This window comes from Somniosus microcephalus, unplaced genomic scaffold (assembly GCF_052327205.1).
Source record: "Somniosus microcephalus isolate GS21.2 unplaced genomic scaffold, FLI_Smic_1.0 scaffold110, whole genome shotgun sequence".
NCBI lineage: Eukaryota > Metazoa > Chordata > Chondrichthyes > Squaliformes > Somniosidae > Somniosus > Somniosus microcephalus.
In genome coordinates, this window is record NW_028225297.1 from 567,705 (window position 1) to 591,681 (window position 23,977).

Consider the following 23,977-nt stretch of genomic DNA (forward strand, 5'->3'; position numbering starts at 1 on the left):
GCACTACCCTCATCGACCCTCCTTGTTACCTCCTCGAAAAATTGAATTGCGTTAGTCAGACACGACCTTCCGTTAAGAAATCCATGCTGACTGTCCCTGATTAATCCGTGTCTTTCTAAATGAAGATTTCTCCTGTCCCTCAGAACTTTTTCCAATAATTTTCCCACCACCGAGGTTAGGCTGACTGGCCTGTAATTATGCGGTCTATCCCTCTCTCCCTTTTGAAAGAACGGTAGCACGTTAGCAGTCCTCCAGTGGTCGGGCACCACACCTGTAGCCAGAGAGGATTGTAAAATGATGGTGAGAGCCTGTGCTATTTGGTGTCTTACTTCTCTTAAGAGTGTGGGATAGATTTGATGCGGGCCTGGGTATTTGTCCAGTTTGAAAGATGCTACAGCCCTTAAGACTTGGTGTTTGAGCATGTTTATTTGATGTAATATTTGAATAGAAGGCAATGAAGGGTTGGGCTTGTAGTTTGTTTGTGTGGGAGGCAGAGCAGCAAGAAGAGGTGGAGGGGGGGTGGGGGGTTGCGGGAGGAGTAAAATTTGTAAATGTAAATTGAGTGTTGAATACTTGTATGAATGCGTAGAAGAGAAAAAAATGGGCGACAGCTTTAAGTAAAGAGAAAGCCAGCTAGCATATGCCTACGGCCATACTAGTCTGAATGTGCCCGATCTCGTCTGATCTCGAGAAGCTAAGCAGAGTCAGGCCTGGTTAGTACTTGGATGGGAGACCGCCTGGGAATACCGGGTGCAGTAGGCTTTTGCTGCCGCCACAGGCTGCTCAACGTTTTGCACACACACGCGCACACACTGCTCTTAATCAATCAACATCCTTTTTGCTGCTCTCTCTCTCTCTCTCTCTGTCTCTCTCTCTCGCTTTCCTTTGACCATTTCTTCGCTGCACATTCTCCTGCTGCTACACAAATGCAAGGGGCTCCAGACACAGGGCCGAAATAAGCAGAAGAAGAAAATAAGATAGCCAAAATACACACACTGGCGGAGGGCCACCAGGACACAGCAGCAGAGAGGAGAGACAAGGTGCATAGAAAACTCGGAGGGACAAACAGCAACAGAACAAAGAAGAATGTAGAAAGAGCAGCAGTTAAATTCAGGAAAAAAGCAAAGCCAACTAGCATGCTGTTGAAATGCATGTGTGTTAATGCGAGGAGTGTTACAAATAAGATTGACGAGTTGCAGGCGCAAGTTGCCACATGGGGTTATGCAATAGTAGCCATAACGGAGACCTGGCTTCAAAATGGGCGGAATTGGAAACTAAACAATCCTGGCTACAATGTAATAACATTTGTAGAAGTCGTGTGGGCAGATGTCACATGATCAGGCAGAATCATAGAAATTTACAGCACAGAAGGAGGCCATTCGGCCCATCTTGTCCGTGCCAGCCGACAAAGAGCAATCCACCCAAATCCCACTTTACAGCACTTGGTCCGTAGCCTTGTAGGTTACGGCAGTTCAAGTGCATATCCAAGTACTTTTTAAACGTGATGAGGGTTTCTGCCTCTACCACCCTTTCAGGCAGTGCATTCCAGACCCCCACCATTCACTGGGTGAAAAAATGTCTCCTCAAATTCCCTGTAAACCTCCTACCAATTACTTGAAATCTATTATTGACCCTTCTGCTAAGGGAAATAGGTCCTTCCTATCCACTCTATCTCGGCCCCTCATAATTTTACACACCTCAATTAGGTCTCGCCTCAGCCTCCTGTGTTCCAAAGAAAACAACCCCAGCCTATCCAATCTTTCCTCATAACTAAAATTCCCCAGCCCAGGCAACATCCTCGGAAATCTCCTCTGCACCTTCTCTAGTGCAATCGCATCCTTCTTGTAATGTGGTGACCAGAACTGCACGCGGCACTCTAGCTGCGGCCTAACTAGTGTTTTATACAGTTGAAGCATAACCTCCCCGCTCTTATATTCTACGCCTCGGCTAATAAAGGCAAGTATCCCGTATGCCTGCTTAACCACTTTATCTACCTGTCCTGCTACCTTCAGGGATCTGTGGACATGCACTCCAAGGTCCCGCTGATCCTCTGCATTTCTCAGTGTCCTACCATTTATTGTGTATTCCAACTGAATTCCATTTGCCACTGTTCTGCCCACTAGACGAGTCCATTGATATCTTCCTGCAGTCTACAGCATTCTGTTTCATTATTAACCACACGGCCAGTTTTTGTATCATCTGCAAACTTCTTAATCATACTTCCTACATTCAAATCCAAATCATTGATATATACCAGAAAAAGCAAAGGGCCCAGTACTGAGTCGGTGCAGGCTCGATGGGCCGAAATGGCCTCTATCTGCACTGTGGGGTTTCTGTGATTCTGTGAGCCCTGCGGAACCCCACTGGAAACAGCCTTCCGGTCACAAAAACACCCTTCGACCATTACCCTTTGTTTCCTGCCTCTGAGCCAATTTTGGATCCAACTTGCCACTTTGCCTTGGATCCCATGGGCTTTTACTTTCGTGACCAATCTGGCATGCGGGACCTTATCAAAAGCCTTGCTAAAATCCATATAGACTACATCAAAGGCACTACCCTCATCGACCCTCCTTGTTACCTCCTCGAAAAATTGAATTGCGTTAGTCAGACACGACCTTCCGTTAAGAAATCCATGCTGACTGTCCCTGATTAATCCGTGTCTTTCTAAATGAAGATTTCTCCTGTCCCTCAGAACTTTTTCCAATAATTTTCCCACCACCGAGGTTAGGCTGACTGGCCTGTAATTATGCGGTCTATCCCTCTCTCCCTTTTGAAAGAACGGTAGCACGTTAGCAGTCCTCCAGTGGTCGGGCACCACACCTGTAGCCAGAGAGGATTGTAAAATGATGGTGAGAGCCTGTGCTATTTGGTGTCTTACTTCTCTTAAGAGTGTGGGATAGATTTGATGCGGGCCTGGGTATTTGTCCAGTTTGAAAGATGCTACAGCCCTTAAGACTTGGTGTTTGAGCATGTTTATTTGATGTAATATTTGAATAGAAGGCAATGAAGGGTTGGGCTTGTAGTTTGTTTGTGTGGGAGGCAGAGCAGCAAGAAGAGGTGGAGGGGGGGTGGGGGGTTGCGGGAGGAGTAAAATTTGTAAATGTAAATTGAGTGTTGAATACTTGTATGAATGCGTAGAAGAGAAAAAAATGGGCGACAGCTTTAAGTAAAGAGAAAGCCAGCTAGCATATGCCTACGGCCATACTAGTCTGAATACGCCCGATCTCGTCTGATCTCTGGAAGCTAAGCAGAGTCAGGCCTGGTTAGTACTTGGATGGGAGACTGCCTGGGAATACCGGGTGCAGTAGGCTTTTGCTGCCGCCACAGGCTGCTCAACGTTTTGCACACACACGCGCACACACTGCTCTTAATCAATCAACATCCTTTTTGCTGCTCTCTCTCTCTCTCTCTCTCTCTCTCTCGCTTTCCTTTGACCATTTCTTCGCTGCACATTCTCCTGCTGCTACACAAATGCAAGGGGCTCCAGACACAGGGCCGAAATAAGCAGAAGAAGAAAATAAGATAGCCAAAATACACACACTGGCGGAGGGCCACCAGGACACAGCAGCAGAGAGGAGAGACAAGGTGCATAGAAAACTCGGAGGGACAAACAGCAACAGAACAAAGAAGAATGTAGAAAGAGCAGCAGTTAAATTCAGGAAAAAAGCAAAGCCAACTAGCATGCTGTTGAAATGCATGTGTGTTAATGCGAGGAGTGTTACAAATAAGATTGACGAGTTGCAGGCGCAAGTTGCCACATGGGGTTATGCAATAGTAGCCATAACGGAGACCTGGCTTCAAAATGGGCGGAATTGGAAACTAAACAATCCTGGCTACAATGTAATAACATTTGTAGAAGTCGTGTGGGCAGATGTCACATGATCAGGCAGAATCATAGAAATTTACAGCACAGAAGGAGGCCATTCGGCCCATCTTGTCCGTGCCAGCCGACAAAGAGCAATCCACCCAAATCCCACTTTACAGCACTTGGTCCGTAGCCTTGTAGGTTACGGCAGTTCAAGTGCATATCCAAGTACTTTTTAAACGTGATGAGGGTTTCTGCCTCTACCACCCTTTCAGGCAGTGCATTCCAGACCCCCACCATTCACTGGGTGAAAAAATGTCTCCTCAAATTCCCTGTAAACCTCCTACCAATTACTTGAAATCTATTATTGACCCTTCTGCTAAGGGAAATAGGTCCTTCCTATCCACTCTATCTCGGCCCCTCATAATTTTACACACCTCAATTAGGTCTCGCCTCAGCCTCCTGTGTTCCAAAGAAAACAACCCCAGCCTATCCAATCTTTCCTCATAACTAAAATTCCCCAGCCCAGGCAACATCCTCGGAAATCTCCTCTGCACCTTCTCTAGTGCAATCGCATCCTTCTTGTAATGTGGTGACCAGAACTGCACGCGGCACTCTAGCTGCGGCCTAACTAGTGTTTTATACAGTTGAAGCATAACCTCCCCGCTCTTATATTCTACGCCTCGGCTAATAAAGGCAAGTATCCCGTATGCCTGCTTAACCACTTTATCTACCTGTCCTGCTACCTTCAGGGATCTGTGGACATGCACTCCAAGGTCCCGCTGATCCTCTGCATTTCTCAGTGTCCTACCATTTATTGTGTATTCCAACTGAATTCCATTTGCCACTGTTCTGCCCACTAGACGAGTCCATTGATATCTTCCTGCAGTCTACAGCATTCTGTTTCATTATTAACCACACGGCCAATTTTTGTATCATCTGCAAACTTCTTAATCATACTTCCTACATTCAAATCCAAATCATTGATATATACCAGAAAAAGCAAAGGGCCCAGTACTGAGTCGGTGCAGGCTCGATGGGCCGAAATGGCCTCTATCTGCACTGTGGGGTTTCTGTGATTCTGTGAGCCCTGCGGAACCCCACTGGAAACAGCCTTCCGGTCACAAAAACACCCTTCGACCATTACCCTTTGTTTCCTGCCTCTGAGCCAATTTTGGATCCAACTTGCCACTTTGCCTTGGATCCCATGGGCTTTTACTTTCGTGACCAATCTGGCATGCGGGACCTTATCAAAAGCCTTGCTAAAATCCATATAGACTACATCAAAGGCACTACCCTCATCGACCCTCCTTGTTACCTCCTCGAAAAATTGAATTGCGTTAGTCAGACACGACCTTCCGTTAAGAAATCCATGCTGACTGTCCCTGATTAATCCGTGTCTTTCTAAATGAAGATTTCTCCTGTCCCTCAGAACTTTTTCCAATAATTTTCCCACCACCGAGGTTAGGCTGACTGGCCTGTAATTATGCGGTCTATCCCTCTCTCCCTTTTGAAAGAACGGTAGCACGTTAGCAGTCCTCCAGTGGTCGGGCACCACACCTGTAGCCAGAGAGGATTGTAAAATGATGGTGAGAGCCTGTGCTATTTGGTGTCTTACTTCTCTTAAGAGTGTGGGATAGATTTGATGCGGGCCTGGGTATTTGTCCAGTTTGAAAGATGCTACAGCCCTTAAGACTTGGTGTTTGAGCATGTTTATTTGATGTAATATTTGAATAGAAGGCAATGAAGGGTTGGGCTTGTAGTTTGTTTGTGTGGGAGGCAGAGCAGCAAGAAGAGGTGGAGGGGGGGTGGGGGGTTGCGGGAGGAGTAAAATTTGTAAATGTAAATTGAGTGTTGAATACTTGTATGAATGCGTAGAAGAGAAAAAAATGGGCGACAGCTTTAAGTAAAGAGAAAGCCAGCTAGCATATGCCTACGGCCATACTAGTCTGAATGTGCCCGATCTCGTCTGATCTCGAGAAGCTAAGCAGAGTCAGGCCTGGTTAGTACTTGGATGGGAGACCGCCTGGGAATACCGGGTGCAGTAGGCTTTTGCTGCCGCCACAGGCTGCTCAACGTTTTGCCCACACACGCGCACACACTGCTCTTAATCAATCAACATCCTTTTTGCTGCTCTCTCTCTCTCTCTCTCTGTCTCTCTCTCTCGCTTTCCTTTGACCATTTCTTCGCTGCACATTCTCCTGCTGCTACACAAATGCAAGGGGCTCCAGACACAGGGCCGAAATAAGCAGAAGAAGAAAATAAGATAGCCAAAATACACACACTGGCGGAGGGCCACCAGGACACAGCAGCAGAGAGGAGAGACAAGGTGCATAGAAAACTCGGAGGGACAAACAGCAACAGAACAAAGAAGAATGTAGAAAGAGCAGCAGTTAAATTCAGGAAAAAAGCAAAGCCAACTAGCATGCTGTTGAAATGCATGTGTGTTAATGCGAGGAGTGTTACAAATAAGATTGACGAGTTGCAGGCGCAAGTTGCCACATGGGGTTATGCAATAGTAGCCATAACGGAGACCTGGCTTCAAAATGGGCGGAATTGGAAACTAAACAATCCTGGCTACAATGTAATAACATTTGTAGAAGTCGTGTGGGCAGATGTCACATGATCAGGCAGAATCATAGAAATTTACAGCACAGAAGGAGGCCATTCGGCCCATCTTGTCCGTGCCAGCCGACAAAGAGCAATCCACCCAAATCCCACTTTACAGCACTTGGTCCGTAGCCTTGTAGGTTACGGCAGTTCAAGTGCATATCCAAGTACTTTTTAAACGTGATGAGGGTTTCTGCCTCTACCACCCTTTCAGGCAGTGCATTCCAGACCCCCACCATTCACTGGGTGAAAAAATGTCTCCTCAAATTCCCTGTAAACCTCCTACCAATTACTTGAAATCTATTATTGACCCTTCTGCTAAGGGAAATAGGTCCTTCCTATCCACTCTATCTCGGCCCCTCATAATTTTACACACCTCAATTAGGTCTCGCCTCAGCCTCCTGTGTTCCAAAGAAAACAACCCCAGCCTATCCAATCTTTCCTCATAACTAAAATTCCCCAGCCCAGGCAACATCCTCGGAAATCTCCTCTGCACCTTCTCTAGTGCAATCGCATCCTTCTTGTAATGTGGTGACCAGAACTGCACGCGGCACTCTAGCTGCGGCCTAACTAGTGTTTTATACAGTTGAAGCATAACCTCCCCGCTCTTATATTCTACGCCTCGGCTAATAAAGGCAAGTATCCCGTATGCCTGCTTAACCACTTTATCTACCTGTCCTGCTACCTTCAGGGATCTGTGGACATGCACTCCAAGGTCCCGCTGATCCTCTGCATTTCTCAGTGTCCTACCATTTATTGTGTATTCCAACTGAATTCCATTTGCCACTGTTCTGCCCACTAGACGAGTCCATTGATATCTTCCTGCAGTCTACAGCATTCTGTTTCATTATTAACCACACGGCCAGTTTTTGTATCATCTGCAAACTTCTTAATCATACTTCCTACATTCAAATCCAAATCATTGATATATACCAGAAAAAGCAAAGGGCCCAGTACTGAGTCGGTGCAGGCTCGATGGGCCGAAATGGCCTCTATCTGCACTGTGGGGTTTCTGTGATTCTGTGAGCCCTGCGGAACCCCACTGGAAACAGCCTTCCGGTCACAAAAACACCCTTCGACCATTACCCTTTGTTTCCTGCCTCTGAGCCAATTTTGGATCCAACTTGCCACTTTGCCTTGGATCCCATGGGCTTTTACTTTCGTGACCAATCTGGCATGCGGGACCTTATCAAAAGCCTTGCTAAAATCCATATAGACTACATCAAAGGCACTACCCTCATCGACCCTCCTTGTTACCTCCTCGAAAAATTGAATTGCGTTAGTCAGACACGACCTTCCGTTAAGAAATCCATGCTGACTGTCCCTGATTAATCCGTGTCTTTCTAAATGAAGATTTCTCCTGTCCCTCAGAACTTTTTCCAATAATTTTCCCACCACCGAGGTTAGGCTGACTGGCCTGTAATTATGCGGTCTATCCCTCTCTCCCTTTTGAAAGAACGGTAGCACGTTAGCAGTCCTCCAGTGGTCGGGCACCACACCTGTAGCCAGAGAGGATTGTAAAATGATGGTGAGAGCCTGTGCTATTTGGTGTCTTACTTCTCTTAAGAGTGTGGGATAGATTTGATGCGGGCCTGGGTATTTGTCCAGTTTGAAAGATGCTACAGCCCTTAAGACTTGGTGTTTGAGCATGTTTATTTGATGTAATATTTGAATAGAAGGCAATGAAGGGTTGGGCTTGTAGTTTGTTTGTGTGGGAGGCAGAGCAGCAAGAAGAGGTGGAGGGGGGGTGGGGGGTTGCGGGAGGAGTAAAATTTGTAAATGTAAATTGAGTGTTGAATACTTGTATGAATGCGTAGAAGAGAAAAAAATGGGCGACAGCTTTAAGTAAAGAGAAAGCCAGCTAGCATATGCCTACGGCCATACTAGTCTGAATACGCCCGATCTCGTCTGATCTCGGAAGCTAAGCAGAGTCAGGCCTGGTTAGTACTTGGATGGGAGACTGCCTGGGAATACCGGGTGCAGTAGGCTTTTGCTGCCGCCACAGGCTGCTCAACGTTTTGCACACACACGCGCACACACTGCTCTTAATCAATCAACATCCTTTTTGCTGCTCTCTCTCTCTCTCTCTCTCTCTCTCTCGCTTTCCTTTGACCATTTCTTCGCTGCACATTCTCCTGCTGCTACACAAATGCAAGGGGCTCCAGACACAGGGCCGAAATAAGCAGAAGAAGAAAATAAGATAGCCAAAATACACACACTGGCGGAGGGCCACCAGGACACAGCAGCAGAGAGGAGAGACAAGGTGCATAGAAAACTCGGAGGGACAAACAGCAACAGAACAAAGAAGAATGTAGAAAGAGCAGCAGTTAAATTCAGGAAAAAAGCAAAGCCAACTAGCATGCTGTTGAAATGCATGTGTGTTAATGCGAGGAGTGTTACAAATAAGATTGACGAGTTGCAGGCGCAAGTTGCCACATGGGGTTATGCAATAGTAGCCATAACGGAGACCTGGCTTCAAAATGGGCGGAATTGGAAACTAAACAATCCTGGCTACAATGTAATAACATTTGTAGAAGTCGTGTGGGCAGATGTCACATGATCAGGCAGAATCATAGAAATTTACAGCACAGAAGGAGGCCATTCGGCCCATCTTGTCCGTGCCAGCCGACAAAGAGCAATCCACCCAAATCCCACTTTACAGCACTTGGTCCGTAGCCTTGTAGGTTACGGCAGTTCAAGTGCATATCCAAGTACTTTTTAAACGTGATGAGGGTTTCTGCCTCTACCACCCTTTCAGGCAGTGCATTCCAGACCCCCACCATTCACTGGGTGAAAAAATGTCTCCTCAAATTCCCTGTAAACCTCCTACCAATTACTTGAAATCTATTATTGACCCTTCTGCTAAGGGAAATAGGTCCTTCCTATCCACTCTATCTCGGCCCCTCATAATTTTACACACCTCAATTAGGTCTCGCCTCAGCCTCCTGTGTTCCAAAGAAAACAACCCCAGCCTATCCAATCTTTCCTCATAACTAAAATTCCCCAGCCCAGGCAACATCCTCGGAAATCTCCTCTGCACCTTCTCTAGTGCAATCGCATCCTTCTTGTAATGTGGTGACCAGAACTGCACGCGGCACTCTAGCTGCGGCCTAACTAGTGTTTTATACAGTTGAAGCATAACCTCCCCGCTCTTATATTCTACGCCTCGGCTAATAAAGGCAAGTATCCCGTATGCCTGCTTAACCACTTTATCTACCTGTCCTGCTACCTTCAGGGATCTGTGGACATGCACTCCAAGGTCCCGCTGATCCTCTGCATTTCTCAGTGTCCTACCATTTATTGTGTATTCCAACTGAATTCCATTTGCCACTGTTCTGCCCACTAGACGAGTCCATTGATATCTTCCTGCAGTCTACAGCATTCTGTTTCATTATTAACCACACGGCCAATTTTTGTATCATCTGCAAACTTCTTAATCATACTTCCTACATTCAAATCCAAATCATTGATATATACCAGAAAAAGCAAAGGGCCCAGTACTGAGTCGGTGCAGGCTCGATGGGCCGAAATGGCCTCTATCTGCACTGTGGGGTTTCTGTGATTCTGTGAGCCCTGCGGAACCCCACTGGAAACAGCCTTCCGGTCACAAAAACACCCTTCGACCATTACCCTTTGTTTCCTGCCTCTGAGCCAATTTTGGATCCAACTTGCCACTTTGCCTTGGATCCCATGGGCTTTTACTTTCGTGACCAATCTGGCATGCGGGACCTTATCAAAAGCCTTGCTAAAATCCATATAGACTACATCAAAGGCACTACCCTCATCGACCCTCCTTGTTACCTCCTCGAAAAATTGAATTGCGTTAGTCAGACACGACCTTCCGTTAAGAAATCCATGCTGACTGTCCCTGATTAATCCGTGTCTTTCTAAATGAAGATTTCTCCTGTCCCTCAGAACTTTTTCCAATAATTTTCCCACCACCGAGGTTAGGCTGACTGGCCTGTAATTATGCGGTCTATCCCTCTCTCCCTTTTGAAAGAACGGTAGCACGTTAGCAGTCCTCCAGTGGTCGGGCACCACACCTGTAGCCAGAGAGGATTGTAAAATGATGGTGAGAGCCTGTGCTATTTGGTGTCTTACTTCTCTTAAGAGTGTGGGATAGATTTGATGCGGGCCTGGGTATTTGTCCAGTTTGACAGATGCTACAGCCCTTAAGACTTGGTGTTTGAGCATGTTTATTTGATGTAATATTTGAATAGAAGGCAATGAAGGGTTGGGCTTGTAGTTTGTTTGTGTGGGAGGCAGAGCAGCAAGAAGAGGTGGAGGGGGGGTGGGGGGTTGCGGGAGGAGTAAAATTTGTAAATGTAAATTGAGTGTTGAATACTTGTATGAATGCGTAGAAGAGAAAAAAATGGGCGACAGCTTTAAGTAAAGAGAAAGCCAGCTAGCATATGCCTGCGGCCATACTAGTCTGAATACGCCCGATCTCGTCTGATCTCGGAAGCGAAGCAGAGTCAGGCCTGGTTAGTACTTGGATGGGAGACTGCCTGGGAATACCAGGTGCTGTAGGCTTTTGCTGCCGCCACAGGCTGCTCAACGTTTTGCACACACGCGCACACACTGCTCTTAATCAATCAACATCCTTTTTGCTGCTCTCTCTCTCTCTCTCTCTCTCTCTCTCGCTTTCCTTTGACCATTTCTTCGCTGCACATTCTCCTGCTGCTACACAAATGCAAGGGGCTCCAGACACAGGGCCGAAATAAGCAGAAGAAGAAAATAAGATAGCCAAAATACACACACTGGCGGAGGGCCACCAGGACACAGCAGCAGAGAGGAGAGACAAGGTGCATAGAAAACTCGGAGGGACAAACAGCAACAGAACAAAGAAGAATGTAGAAAGAGCAGCAGTTAAATTCAGGAAAAAAGGAAAGCCAACTAGCATGCTGTTGAAATGCATGTGTGTTAATGCGAGGAGTGTTACAAATAAGATTGACGAGTTGCAGGCGCAAGTTGCCACATGGGGTTATGCAATAGTAGCCATAACGGAGACCTGGCTTCAAAATGGGCGGAATTGGAAACTAAACAATCCTGGCTACAATGTAATAACATTTGTAGAAGTCGTGTGGGCAGATGTCACATGATCAGGCAGAGTCATAGAAATTTACAGCACAGAAGGAGGCCATTCGGCCCATCTTGTCCGTGCCAGCCGACAAAGAGCAATCCACCCAAATCCCACTTTACAGCACTTGGTCCGTAGCCTTGTAGGTTACGGCAGTTCAAGTGCATATCCAAGTACTTTTTAAACGTGATGAGGGTTTCTGCCTCTACCACCCTTTCAGGCAGTGCATTCCAGACCCCCACCATTCACTGGGTGAAAAAATGTCTCCTCAAATTCCCTGTAAACCTCCTACCAATTACTTGAAATCTATTATTGACCCTTCTGCTAAGGGAAATAGGTCCTTCCTATCCACTCTATCTCGGCCCCTCATAATTTTACACACCTCAATTAGGTCTCGCCTCAGCCTCCTGTGTTCCAAAGAAAACAACCCCAGCCTATCCAATCTTTCCTCATAACTAAAATTCCCCAGCCCAGGCAACATCCTCGGAAATCTCCTCTGCACCTTCTCTAGTGCAATCGCATCCTTCTTGTAATGTGGTGACCAGAACTGCACGCGGCACTCTAGCTGCGGCCTAACTAGTGTTTTATACAGTTGAAGCATAACCTCCCCGCTCTTATATTCTACGCCTCGGCTAATAAAGGCAAGTATCCCGTATGCCTGCTTAACCACTTTATCTACCTGTCCTGCTACCTTCAGGGATCTGTGGACATGCACTCCAAGGTCCCGCTGATCCTCTGCATTTCTCAGTGTCCTACCATTTATTGTGTATTCCAACTGAATTCCATTTGCCACTGTTCTGCCCACTAGACGAGTCCATTGATATCTTCCTGCAGTCTACAGCATTCTGTTTCATTATTAACCACACGGCCAATTTTTGTATCATCTGCAAACTTCTTAATCATACTTCCTACATTCAAATCCAAATCATTGATATATACCAGAAAAAGCAAAGGGCCCAGTACTGAGTCGGTGCAGGCTCGATGGGCCGAAATGGCCTCTATCTGCACTGTGGGGTTTCTGTGATTCTGTGAGCCCTGCGGAACCCCACTGGAAACAGCCTTCCGGTCACAAAAACACCCTTCGACCATTACCCTTTGTTTCCTGTCTCTGAGCCAATTTTGGATCCAACTTGCCACTTTGCCTTGGATCCCATGGGCTTTTACTTTCGTGACCAATCTGGCATGCGGGACCTTATCAAAAGCCTTGCTAAAATCCATATAGACTACATCAAAGGCACTACCCTCATCGACCCTCCTTGTTACCTCCTCGAAAAATTGAATTGCGTTAGTCAGACACGACCTTCCGTTAAGAAATCCATGCTGACTGTCCCTGATTAATCCGTGTCTTTCTAAATGAAGATTTCTCCTGTCCCTCAGAACTTTTTCCAATAATTTTCCCACCACCGAGGTTAGGCTGACTGGCCTGTAATTATGCGGTCTATCCCTCTCTCCCTTTTGAAAGAACGGTAGCACGTTAGCAGTCCTCCAGTGGTCGGGCACCACACCTGTAGCCAGAGAGGATTGTAAAATGATGGTGAGAGCCTGTGCTATTTGGTGTCTTACTTCCCTTAAGAGTGTGGGATAGATTTGATGCGGGCCTGGGTATTTGTCCAGTTTGAAAGATGCTACAGCCCTTAAGACTTGGTGTTTGAGCATGTTTATTTGATGTAATATTTGAATAGAAGGCAATGAAGGGTTGGGCTTGTAGTTTGTTTGTGTGGGAGGCAGAGCAGCAAGAAGAGGTGGAGGGGGGGTGGGGGGTTGCGGGAGGAGTAAAATTTGTAAATGTAAATTGAGTGTTGAATACTTGTATGAATGCGTAGAAGAGAAAAAAATGGGCGACAGCTTTAAGTAAAGAGAAAGCCAGCCAGCATATGCCTACGGCCATACTAGTCTGAATGCGCCCGATCTCGTCTGATCTCGGAAGCTAAGCAGAGTCAGGCCTGGTTAGTACTTGGATGGGAGACCGCCTGGGAATACCAGGTGCAGTAGGCTTTTGCTGCTGCCACAGGCTGCTCAACGTTTTGCACACACACGCGCACACACTGCTCTTAATCAATCAACATCCTTTTTGCTGCTCTCTCTCTCTCTCTCTCGCTTTCCTTTGACCATTTCTTCGCTGCACATTCTCCTGCTGCTACACAAATGCAAGGGGCTCCAGACACAGGGCCGAAATAAGCAGAAGAAGAAAATAAGATAGCCAAAATACACACACTGGCGGAGGGCCACCAGGACACAGCAGCAGAGAGGAGAGACAAGGTGCATAGAAAACTCGGAGGGACAAACAGCAACAGAACAAAGAAGAATGTCGAAAGAGCAGCAGTTAAATTCAGGAAAAAAGCAAAGCCAACTAGCATGCTGTTGAAATGCATGTGTGTTAATGCGAGGAGCGTTACAAATAAGATTGACGAGTTGCAGGCGCAAGTTGCCACATGGGGTTATGCAATAGTAGCCATAACGGAGACCTGGCTTCAAAATGGGCGGAATTGGAAACTAAACAATCCTGGCTACAATGTAATAACATTTGTAGAAGTCGTGTGGGCAGATGTCACATGATCAGGCAGAATCATAGAAATTTACAGCACAGAAGGAGGCCATTCGGCCCATCTTGTCCGTGCCAGCCGACAAAGAGCAATCCACCCAAATCCCACTTTACAGCACTTGGTCCGTAGCCTTGTAGGTTACGGCAGTTCAAGTGCATATCCAAGTACTTTTTAAACGTGATGAGGGTTTCTGCCTCTACCACCCTTTCAGGCAGTGCATTCCAGACCCCCACCATTCACTGGGTGAAAAAATGTCTCCTCAAATTCCCTGTAAACCTCCTACCAATTACTTGAAATCTATTATTGACCCTTCTGCTAAGGGAAATAGGTCCTTCCTATCCACTCTATCTCGGCCCCTCATAATTTTACACACCTCAATTAGGTCTCGCCTCAGCCTCCTGTGTTCCAAAGAAAACAACCCCAGCCTATCCAATCTTTCCTCATAACTAAAATTCCCCAGCCCAGGCAACATCCTCGGAAATCTCCTCTGCACCTTCTCTAGTGCAATCGCATCCTTCTTGTAATGTGGTGACCAGAACTGCACGCGGCACTCTAGCTGCGGCCTAACTAGTGTTTTATACAGTTGAAGCATAACCTCCCCGCTCTTATATTCTACGCCTCGGCTAATAAAGGCAAGTATCCCGTATGCCTGCTTAACCACTTTATCTACCTGTCCTGCTACCTTCAGGGATCTGTGGACATGCACTCCAAGGTCCCGCTGATCCTCTGCATTTCTCAGTGTCCTACCATTTATTGTGTATTCCAACTGAATTCCATTTGCCACTGTTCTGCCCACTAGACGAGTCCATTGATATCTTCCTGCAGTCTACAGCATTCTGTTTCATTATTAACCACACGGCCAATTTTTGTATCATCTGCAAACTTCTTAATCATACTTCCTACATTCAAATCCAAATCATTGATATATACCAGAAAAAGCAAAGGGCCCAGTACTGAGTCGGTGCAGGCTCGATGGGCCGAAATGGCCTCTATCTGCACTGTGGGGTTTCTGTGATTCTGTGAGCCCTGCGGAACCCCACTGGAAACAGCCTTCCGGTCACAAAAACACCCTTCGACCATTACCCTTTGTTTCCTGCCTCTGAGCCAATTTTGGATCCAACTTGCCACTTTGCCTTGGATCCCATGGGCTTTTACTTTCGTGACCAATCTGGCATGCGGGACCTTATCAAAAGCCTTGCTAAAATCCATATAGACTACATCAAAGGCACTACCCTCATCGACCCTCCTTGTTACCTCCTCGAAAAATTGAATTGCGTTAGTCAGACACGACCTTCCGTTAAGAAATCCATGCTGACTGTCCCTGATTAATCCGTGTCTTTCTAAATGAAGATTTCTCCTGCCCCTCAGAACTTTTTCCAATAATTTTCCCACCACCGAGGTTAGGCTGACTGGCCTGTAATTATGCGGTCTATCCCTCTCTCCCTTTTGAAAGAACGGTAGCACGTTAGCAGTCCTCCAGTGGTCGGGCACCACACCTGTAGCCAGAGAGGATTGTAAAATGATGGTGAGAGCCTGTGCTATTTGGTGTCTTACTTCTCTTAAGAGTGTGGGATAGATTTGATGCGGGCCTGGGTATTTGTCCAGTTTGAAAGATGCTACAGCCCTTAAGACTTGGTGTTTGAGCATGTTTATTTGATGTAATATTTGAATAGAAGGCAATGAAGGGTTGGGCTTGTAGTTTGTTTGTGTGGGAGGCAGAGCAGCAAGAAGAGGTGGAGGGGGGGTGGGGGGTTGCGGGAGGAGTAAAATTTGTAAATGTAAATTGAGTGTTGAATACTTGTATGAATGCGTAGAAGAGAAAAAAATGGGCGACAGCTTTAAGTAAAGAGAAAGCCAGCTAGCATATGCCTACGGCCATACTAGTCTGAATGCGCCCGATCTCGTCTGATCTCGGAAGCTAAGCAGAGTCAGGCCTGGTTAGTACTTGGATGGGAGACTGCCTGGGAATACCGGGTGCAGTAGGCTTTTGCTGCCGCCACAGGCTGCTCAACGTTTTGCACACACACGCGCACACACTGCTCTTAATCAATCAACATCCTTTTTGCTGCTCTCTCTCTCTCTCTCTCTCTCGCTTTCCTTTGACCATTTCTTCGCTGCACATTCTCCTGCTGCTACACAAATGCAAGGGGCTCCAGACACAGGGCCGAAATAAGCAGAAGAAGAAAATAAGATAGCCAAAATACACACACTGGCGGAGGGCCACCAGGACACAGCAGCAGAGAGGAGAGACAAGGTGCATAGAAAACTCGGAGGGACAAACAGCAACAGAACAAAGAAGAATGTAGAAAGAGCAGCAGTTAAATTCAGGAAAAAAGCAAAGCCAACTAGCATGCTGTTGAAATGCATGTGTGTTAATGCGAGGAGTGTTACAAATAAGATTGACGAGTTGCAGGCGCAAGTTGCCACATGGGGTTATGCAATAGTAGCCATAACGGAGACCTGGCTTCAAAATGGGCGGAATTGGAAACTAAACAATCCTGGCTACAATGTAATAACATTTGTAGAAGTCGTGTGGGCAGATGTCACATGATCAGGCAGAATCATAGAAATTTACAGCACAGAAGGAGGCCATTCGGCCCATCTTGTCCGTGCCAGCCGACAAAGAGCAATCCACCCAAATCCCACTTTACAGCACTTGGTCCGTAGCCTTGTAGGTTACGGCAGTTCAAGTGCATATCCAAGTACTTTTTAAACGTGATGAGGGTTTCTGCCTCTACCACCCTTTCAGGCAGTGCATTCCAGACCCCCACCATTCACTGGGTGAAAAAATGTCTCCTCAAATTCCCTGTAAACCTCCTACCAATTACTTGAAATCTATTATTGACCCTTCTGCTAAGGGAAATAGGTCCTTCCTATCCACTCTATCTCGGCCCCTCATAATTTTACACACCTCAATTAGGTCTCGCCTCAGCCTCCTGTGTTCCAAAGAAAACAACCCCAGCCTATCCAATCTTTCCTCATAACTAAAATTCCCCAGCCCAGGCAACATCCTCGGAAATCTCCTCTGCACCTTCTCTAGTGCAATCGCATCCTTCTTGTAATGTGGTGACCAGAACTGCACGCGGCACTCTAGCTGCGGCCTAACTAGTGTTTTATACAGTTGAAGCATAACCTCCCCGCTCTTATATTCTACGCCTCGGCTAATAAAGGCAAGTATCCCGTATGCCTGCTTAACCACTTTATCTACCTGTCCTGCTACCTTCAGGGATCTGTGGACATGCACTCCAAGGTCCCGCTGATCCTCTGCATTTCTCAGTGTCCTACCATTTATTGTGTATTCCAACTGAATTCCATTTGCCACTGTTCTGCCCACTAGACGAGTCCATTGATATCTTCCTGCAGTCTACAGCATTCTGTTTCATTATTAACCACACGGCCAATTTTTGTATCATCTGCAAACTTCTTAATCATACTTCCTACATTCAAATCCAAATCATTGATATATACCAGAAAAAGCAAAGGGCCCAGTACTGAGTCGGTGCAGGCTCGATGGGCCGAAATGGCCTCTATCTGCACTGTGGGGTTTCTGTGATTCTGTGAGCCCTGCGGAACCCCACTGGAAACAGCCTTCCGGTCACAAAAACACCCTTCGACCATTACCCTTTGTTTCCTGCCTCTGAGCCAATTTTGGATCCAACTTGCCACTTTGCCTTGGATCCCATGGGCTTTTACTTTCGTGACCAATCTGGCATGCGGGACCTTATCAAAAGCCTTGCTAAAATCCATATAGACTACATCAAAGGCACTACCCTCATCGACCCTCCTTGTTACCTCCTCGAAAAATTGAATTGCGTTAGTCAGACACGACCTTCCGTTAAGAAATCCATGCTGACTGTCCCTGATTAATCCGTGTCTTTCTAAATGAAGATTTCTCCTGTCCCTCAGAACTTTTTCCAATAATTTTCCCACCACCGAGGTTAGGCTGACTGTCCTGTAATTATGCGGTCTATCCCTCTCTCCCTTTTGAAAGAGCGGTAGCACGTTAGCAGTCCTCCAGTGGTCGGGCACCACACCTGTAGCCAGAGAGGATTGTAAAATGATGGTGAGAGCCTGTGCTATTTGGTGTCTTACTTCTCTTAAGAGTGTGGGATAGATTTGATGCGGGCCTGGGTATTTGTCCAGTTTGAAAGATGCTACAGCCCTTAAGACTTGGTGTTTGAGCATGTTTATTTGATGTAATATTTGAATAGAAGGCAATGAAGGGTTGGGCTTGTAGTTTGTTTGTGTGGGAGGCAGAGCAGCAAGAAGAGGTGGAGGGGGGGTGGGGGGTTGCGGGAGGAGTAAAATTTGTAAATGTAAATTGAGTGTTGAATACTTGTATGAATGCGTAGAAGAGAAAAAAATGGGCGACAGCTTTAAGTAAAGAGAAAGCCAGCTAGCATATGCCTACGGCCATACTAGTCTGAATGCGCCTGATCTCGTCTGATCTCGGAAGCTAAGCAGAGTCAGGCCTGGTTAGTATTTGGATGGGAGACTGCCTGGGAATACCAGGTGCAGTAGGCTTTTGCTGCCGCCACAGGCTGCTCAACGTTTTGCACACACACGCGCACACACTGCTCTTAATCAATCAACATCCTTTTTGCTGCTCTCTCTCTCTCTCTCTCTCTCTCTCTCGCTTTCCTTTGACCATTTCTTCGCTGCACATTCTCCTGCTGCTACACAAATGCAAGGGGCTCCAGACACAGGGCCGAAATAAGCAGAAGAAGAAAATAAGATAGCCAAAATACACACACTGGCGGAGGGCCACCAGGACACAGCAGCAGAGAGGAGAGACAAGGTGCATAGAAAACTCGGAGGGACAAACAGCAACAGAACAAAGAAGAATGTAGAAAGAGCAGCAGTTAAATTCAGGAAAAAAGCAAAGCCAACTAGCATGCTGTTGAAATGCATGTGTGTTAATGCGAGGAGTGTTACAAATAAGATTGACGAGTTGCAGGCGCAAGTTGCCACATGGGGTTAGGCAATAGTAGCCATAACGGAGACCTGGCTTCAAAATGGGCGGAATTGGAAACTAAACAATCCTGGCTACAATGTAATAACATTTGTCGAAGTCGTGTGGGCAGATGTCACATGATCAGGCAGAATCATAGAAATTTACAGCACAGAAGGAGGCCATTCGGCCCATCTTGTCCGTGCCAGCCGACAAAGAGCAATCCACCCAAATCCCACTTTACAGCACTTGGTCCGTAGCCTTGTAGGTTACGGCAGTTCAAGTGCATATCCAAGTACTTTTTAAACGTGATGAGGGTTTCTGCCTCTACCACCCTTTCAGGCAGTGCATTCCAGACCCCCACCATTCACTGGGTGAAAAAATGTCTCCTCAAATTCCCTGTAAACCTCCTACCAATTACTTGAAATCTATTATTGACCCTTCTGCTAAGGGAAATAGGTCCTTCCTATCCACTCTATCTCGGCCCCTCATAATTTTACACACCTCAATTAGGTCTCGCCTCAGCCTCCTGTGTTCCAAAGAAAACAACCCCAGCCTATCCAATCTTTCCTCATAACTAAAATTCCCCAGCCCAGGCAACATCCTCGGAAATCTCCTCTGCACCTTCTCTAGTGCAATCGCATCCTTCTTGTAATGTGGTGACCAGAACTGCACGCGGCACTCTAGCTGCGGCCTAACTAGTGTTTTATACAGTTGAAGCATAACCTCCCCGCTCTTATATTCTACGCCTCGGCTAATAAAGGCAAGTATCCCGTATGCCTGCTTAACCACTTTATCTACCTGTCCTGCTACCTTCAGGGATCTGTGGACATGCACTCCAAGGTCCCGCTGATCCTCTGCATTTCTCAGTGTCCTACCATTTATTGTGTATTCCAACTGAATTCCATTTGCCACTGTTCTGCCCACTAGACGAGTCCATTGATATCTTCCTGCAGTCTACAGCATTCTGTTTCATTATTAACCACACGGCCAATTTTTGTATCATCTGCAAACTTCTTAATCATACTTCCTACATTCAAATCCAAATCATTGATATATACCAGAAAAAGCAAAGGGCCCAGTACTGAGTCGGTGCAGGCTCGATGGGCCGAAATGGCCTCTATCTGCACTGTGGGGTTTCTGTGATTCTGTGAGCCCTGCGGAACCCCACTGGAAACAGCCTTCCGGTCACAAAAACACCCTTCGACCATTACCCTTTGTTTCCTGCCTCTGAGCCAATTTTGGATCCAACTTGCCACTTTGCCTTGGATCCCATGGGCTTTTACTTTCGTGACCAATCTGGCATGCGGGACCTTATCAAAAGCCTTGCTAAAATCCATATAGACTACATCAAAGGCACTACCCTCATCGACCCTCCTTGTTACCTCCTCGAAAAATTGAATTGCGTTAGTCAGACACGACCTTCCGTTAAGAAATCCATGCTGACTGTCCCTGATTAATCCGTGTCTTTCTAAATGAAGATTTCTCCTGTCCCTCAGAACTTTTTCCAATAATTTTCCCACCACCGAGGTTAGGCTGACTGGCCTGTAATTATGCGGTCTATCCCTCTCTCCCTTTTGAAAGAACGGTAGCACGTTAGCAGTCCTCCAGTGGTCGGGCACCACACCTGTAGCCAGAGAGGATTGTAAAATGATGGTGAGAGCCTGTGCTATTTGCTGTCTTACATCTCTTAAGAGTGTGGGATAGATTTGATGCGGGCCTGGGTATTTGTCCAGTTTGAAAGATGCTACAGCCCTTAAGACTTGGTGTTTGAGCATGTTTATTTGATGTAATATTTGAATAGAAGGCAATGAAGGGTTGGGCTTGTAGTTTGTTTGTGTGGGAGGCAGAGCAGCAAGAAGAGGTGGAGGGGGGGTGGGGGGTTGCGGGAGGAGTAAAATTTGTAAATGTAAATTGAGTGTTGAATACTTGTATGAATGCGTAGAAGAGAAAAAAATGGGCGACAGCTTTAAGTAAAGAGAAAGCCAGCTAGCATATGCCTACGGCCATACTAGTCTGAATGCGCCCGATCTCGTCTGATCTCGGAAGCTAAGCAGAGTCAGGCCTGGTTAGTACTTGGATGGGAGACTGCCTGGGAATACCAGGTGCAGTAGGCTTTTGCTGCCGCCACAGGCTGCTCAACGTTTTGCACACACACGCGCACACACTGCTCTTAATCAATCAACATCCTTTTTGCTGCTCTCTCTCTCTCTCTCTCTTGCTTTCCTTTGACCATTTCTTCGCTGCACATTCTCCTGCTGCTACACAAATGCAAGGGGCTCCAGACACAGGGCCGAAATAAGCAGAAGAAGAAAATAAGATAGCCAAAATACACACACTGGCGGAGGGCCACCAGGACACAGCAGCAGAGAGGAGAGACAAGGTGCATAGAAAACTCGGAGGGACAAACAGCAACAGAACAAAGAAGAATGTCGAAAGAGCAGCAGTTAAATTCAGGAAAAAAGCAAAGCCAACTAGCATGCTGTTGAAATGCATGTGTGTTAATGCGAGGAGCGTTACAAATAAGATTGACGAGTTGCAGGCGCAAGTTGCCACATGGGGTTATGCAATAGTAGCTATAACGGAGACCTGGCTTCAAAATGGGCGGAATTGGAAACTAAACAATCCTGGCTACAATGTAATAACATTTGTAGAAGTCGTGTGGGCAGATGTCACATGATCAGGCAGAATCATAGAAATTTACAGCACAGAAGGAGGCCATTCGGCCCATCTTGTCCGTGCCAGCCGACAAAGAGCAATCCACCCAAATCCCACTTTACAGCACTTGGTCCGTAGCCTTGTAGGTTACGGCAGTTCAAGTGCATATCCAAGTACTTTTTAAACGTGATGAGGGTTTCTGCCTCTACCACCCTTTCAGGCAGTGCATTCCAGACCCCCACCATTCACTGGGTGAAAAAATGTCTCCTCAAATTCCCTGTAAACCTCCTACCAATTACTTGAAATCTATTATTGACCCTTCTGCTAAGGGAAATAGGTCCTTCCTATCCACTCTATCTCGGCCCCTCATAATTTTACACACCTCAATTAGGTCTCGCCTCAGCCTCCTGTGTTCCAAAGAAAACAACCCCAGCCTATCCAATCTTTCCTCATAACTAAAATTCCCCAGCCCAGGCAACATCCTCGGAAATCTCCTCTGCACCTTCTCTAGTGCAATCGCATCCTTCTTGTAATGTGGTGACCAGAACTGCACGCGGCACTCTAGCTGCGGCCTAACTAGTGTTTTATACAGTTGAAGCATAACCTCCCCGCTCTTATATTCTACGCCTCGGCTAATAAAGGCAAGTATCCCGTTTGCCTGCTTAACCACTTTATCTACCTGTCCTGCTACCTTCAGGGATCTGTGGACATGCACTCCAAGGTCCCGCTGATCCTCTGCATTTCTCAGTGTCCTACCATTTATTGTGTATTCCAACTGAATTCCATTTGCCACTGTTCTGCCCACTAGACGAGTCCATTGATATCTTCCTGCAGTCTACAGCATTCTGTTTCATTATTAACCACACGGCCAATTTTTGTATCATCTGCAAACTTCTTAATCATACTTCCTACATTCAAATCCAAATCATTGATATATACCAGAAAAAGCAAAGGGCCCAGTACTGAGTCGGTGCAGGCTCGATGGGCCGAAATGGCCTCTATCTGCACTGTGGGGTTTCTGTGATTCTGTGAGCCCTGCGGAACCCCACTGGAAACAGCCTTCCGGTCACAAAAACACCCTTCCGACCATTACCCTTTGTTTCCTGCCTCTGAGCCAATTTTGGATCCAACTTGCCACTTTGCCTTGGATCCCATGGGCTTTTACTTTCGTGACCAATCTGGCATGCGGGACCTTATCAAAAGCCTTGCTAAAATCCATATAGACTACATCAAAGGCACTACCCTCATCGACCCTCCTTGTTACCTCCTCGAAAAATTGAATTGCGTTAGTCAGACACGACCTTCCGTTAAGAAATCCATGCTGACTGTCCCTGATTAATCCGTGTCTTTCTAAATGAAGATTTCTCCTGTCCCTCAGAACTTTTTCCAATAATTTTCCCACCACCGAGGTTAGGCTGACTGGCCTGTAATTATGCGGTCTATCCCTCTCTCCCTTTTGAAAGAACGGTAGCACGTTAGCAGTCCTCCAGTGGTCGGGCACCACACCTGTAGCCAGAGAGGATTGTAAAATGATGGTGAGAGCCTGTGCTATTTGCTGTCTTACATCTCTTAAGAGTGTGGGATAGATTTGATGCGGGCCTGGGTATTTGTCCAGTTTGAAAGATGCTACAGCCCTTAAGACTTGGTGTTTGAGCATGTTTATTTGATGTAATATTTGAATAGAAGGCAATGAAGGGTTGGGCTTGTAGTTTGTTTGTGTGGGAGGCAGAGCAGCAAGAAGAGGTGGAGGGGGGGTGGGGGGTTGCGGGAGGAGTAAAATTTGTAAATGTAAATTGAGTGTTGAATACTTGTATGAATGCGTAGAAGAGAAAAAAATGGGCGACAGCTTTAAGTAAAGAGAAAGCCAGCTAGCATATGCCTACGGCCATACTAGTCTGAATGCGCCCGATCTCGTCTGATCTCGGAAGCTAAGCAGAGTCAGGCCTGGTTAGTACTTGGATGGGAGACTGCCTGGGAATACCAGGTGCAGTAGGCTTTTGCTGCCGCCACAGGCTGCTCAACGTTTTGCACACACACGCGCACACACTGCTCTTAATCAATCAACATCCTTTTTGCTGCTCTCTCTCTCTCTCTCTCTTGCTTTCCTTTGACCATTTCTTCGCTGCACATTCTCCTGCTGCTACACAAATGCAAGGGGCTCCAGACACAGGGCCGAAATAAGCAGAAGAAGAAAATAAGATAGCCAAAATACACACACTGGCGGAGGGCCACCAGGACACAGCAGCAGAGAGGAGAGACAAGGTGCATAGAAAACTCGGAGGGACAAACAGCAACAGAACAAAGAAGAATGTCGAAAGAGCAGCAGTTAA

The 23,977-nt window shown here is 46.6% G+C and overlaps 6 non-coding genes and 4 pseudogenes across 6 annotated transcripts; all 10 read left to right on the plus strand.

Annotated features, from left to right (window-relative positions):
* Positions 1 to 642: 642 nt before the first annotated feature.
* LOC147082978 (5S ribosomal RNA) lies at positions 643 to 762 on the plus strand (annotated as a pseudogene).
* A 2,429-nt stretch (positions 763 to 3,191) lies between these two features.
* LOC147082979 (5S ribosomal RNA) lies at positions 3,192 to 3,311 on the plus strand (annotated as a pseudogene).
* Positions 3,312 to 5,736: 2,425 nt separating this feature from the next.
* Positions 5,737 to 5,856, plus strand: LOC147082980 (5S ribosomal RNA; annotated as a pseudogene).
* A 2,429-nt stretch (positions 5,857 to 8,285) lies between these two features.
* On the plus strand, positions 8,286 to 8,404 carry LOC147082981 (5S ribosomal RNA). The gene has a single exon (XR_015076192.1). It is a non-coding gene; the product is annotated as a 5S ribosomal RNA (ribosomal RNA).
* A 2,425-nt stretch (positions 8,405 to 10,829) lies between these two features.
* LOC147082982 (5S ribosomal RNA) lies at positions 10,830 to 10,948 on the plus strand. The gene has a single exon (XR_015076088.1). It is a non-coding gene; the product is annotated as a 5S ribosomal RNA (ribosomal RNA).
* Positions 10,949 to 13,371: 2,423 nt separating this feature from the next.
* Positions 13,372 to 13,490, plus strand: LOC147082983 (5S ribosomal RNA). Its single transcript, XR_015076143.1, has one exon. It is a non-coding gene; the product is annotated as a 5S ribosomal RNA (ribosomal RNA).
* Positions 13,491 to 15,905: 2,415 nt separating this feature from the next.
* On the plus strand, positions 15,906 to 16,024 carry LOC147082984 (5S ribosomal RNA). The gene has a single exon (XR_015076138.1). It is a non-coding gene; the product is annotated as a 5S ribosomal RNA (ribosomal RNA).
* Positions 16,025 to 18,443: 2,419 nt separating this feature from the next.
* Positions 18,444 to 18,562, plus strand: LOC147082985 (5S ribosomal RNA; annotated as a pseudogene).
* A 2,425-nt stretch (positions 18,563 to 20,987) lies between these two features.
* On the plus strand, positions 20,988 to 21,106 carry LOC147082986 (5S ribosomal RNA). The gene has a single exon (XR_015076059.1). It is a non-coding gene; the product is annotated as a 5S ribosomal RNA (ribosomal RNA).
* A 2,418-nt stretch (positions 21,107 to 23,524) lies between these two features.
* LOC147082987 (5S ribosomal RNA) lies at positions 23,525 to 23,643 on the plus strand. Its single transcript, XR_015076060.1, has one exon. It is a non-coding gene; the product is annotated as a 5S ribosomal RNA (ribosomal RNA).
* The last annotated feature ends 334 nt before the right edge of the window (positions 23,644 to 23,977 follow it).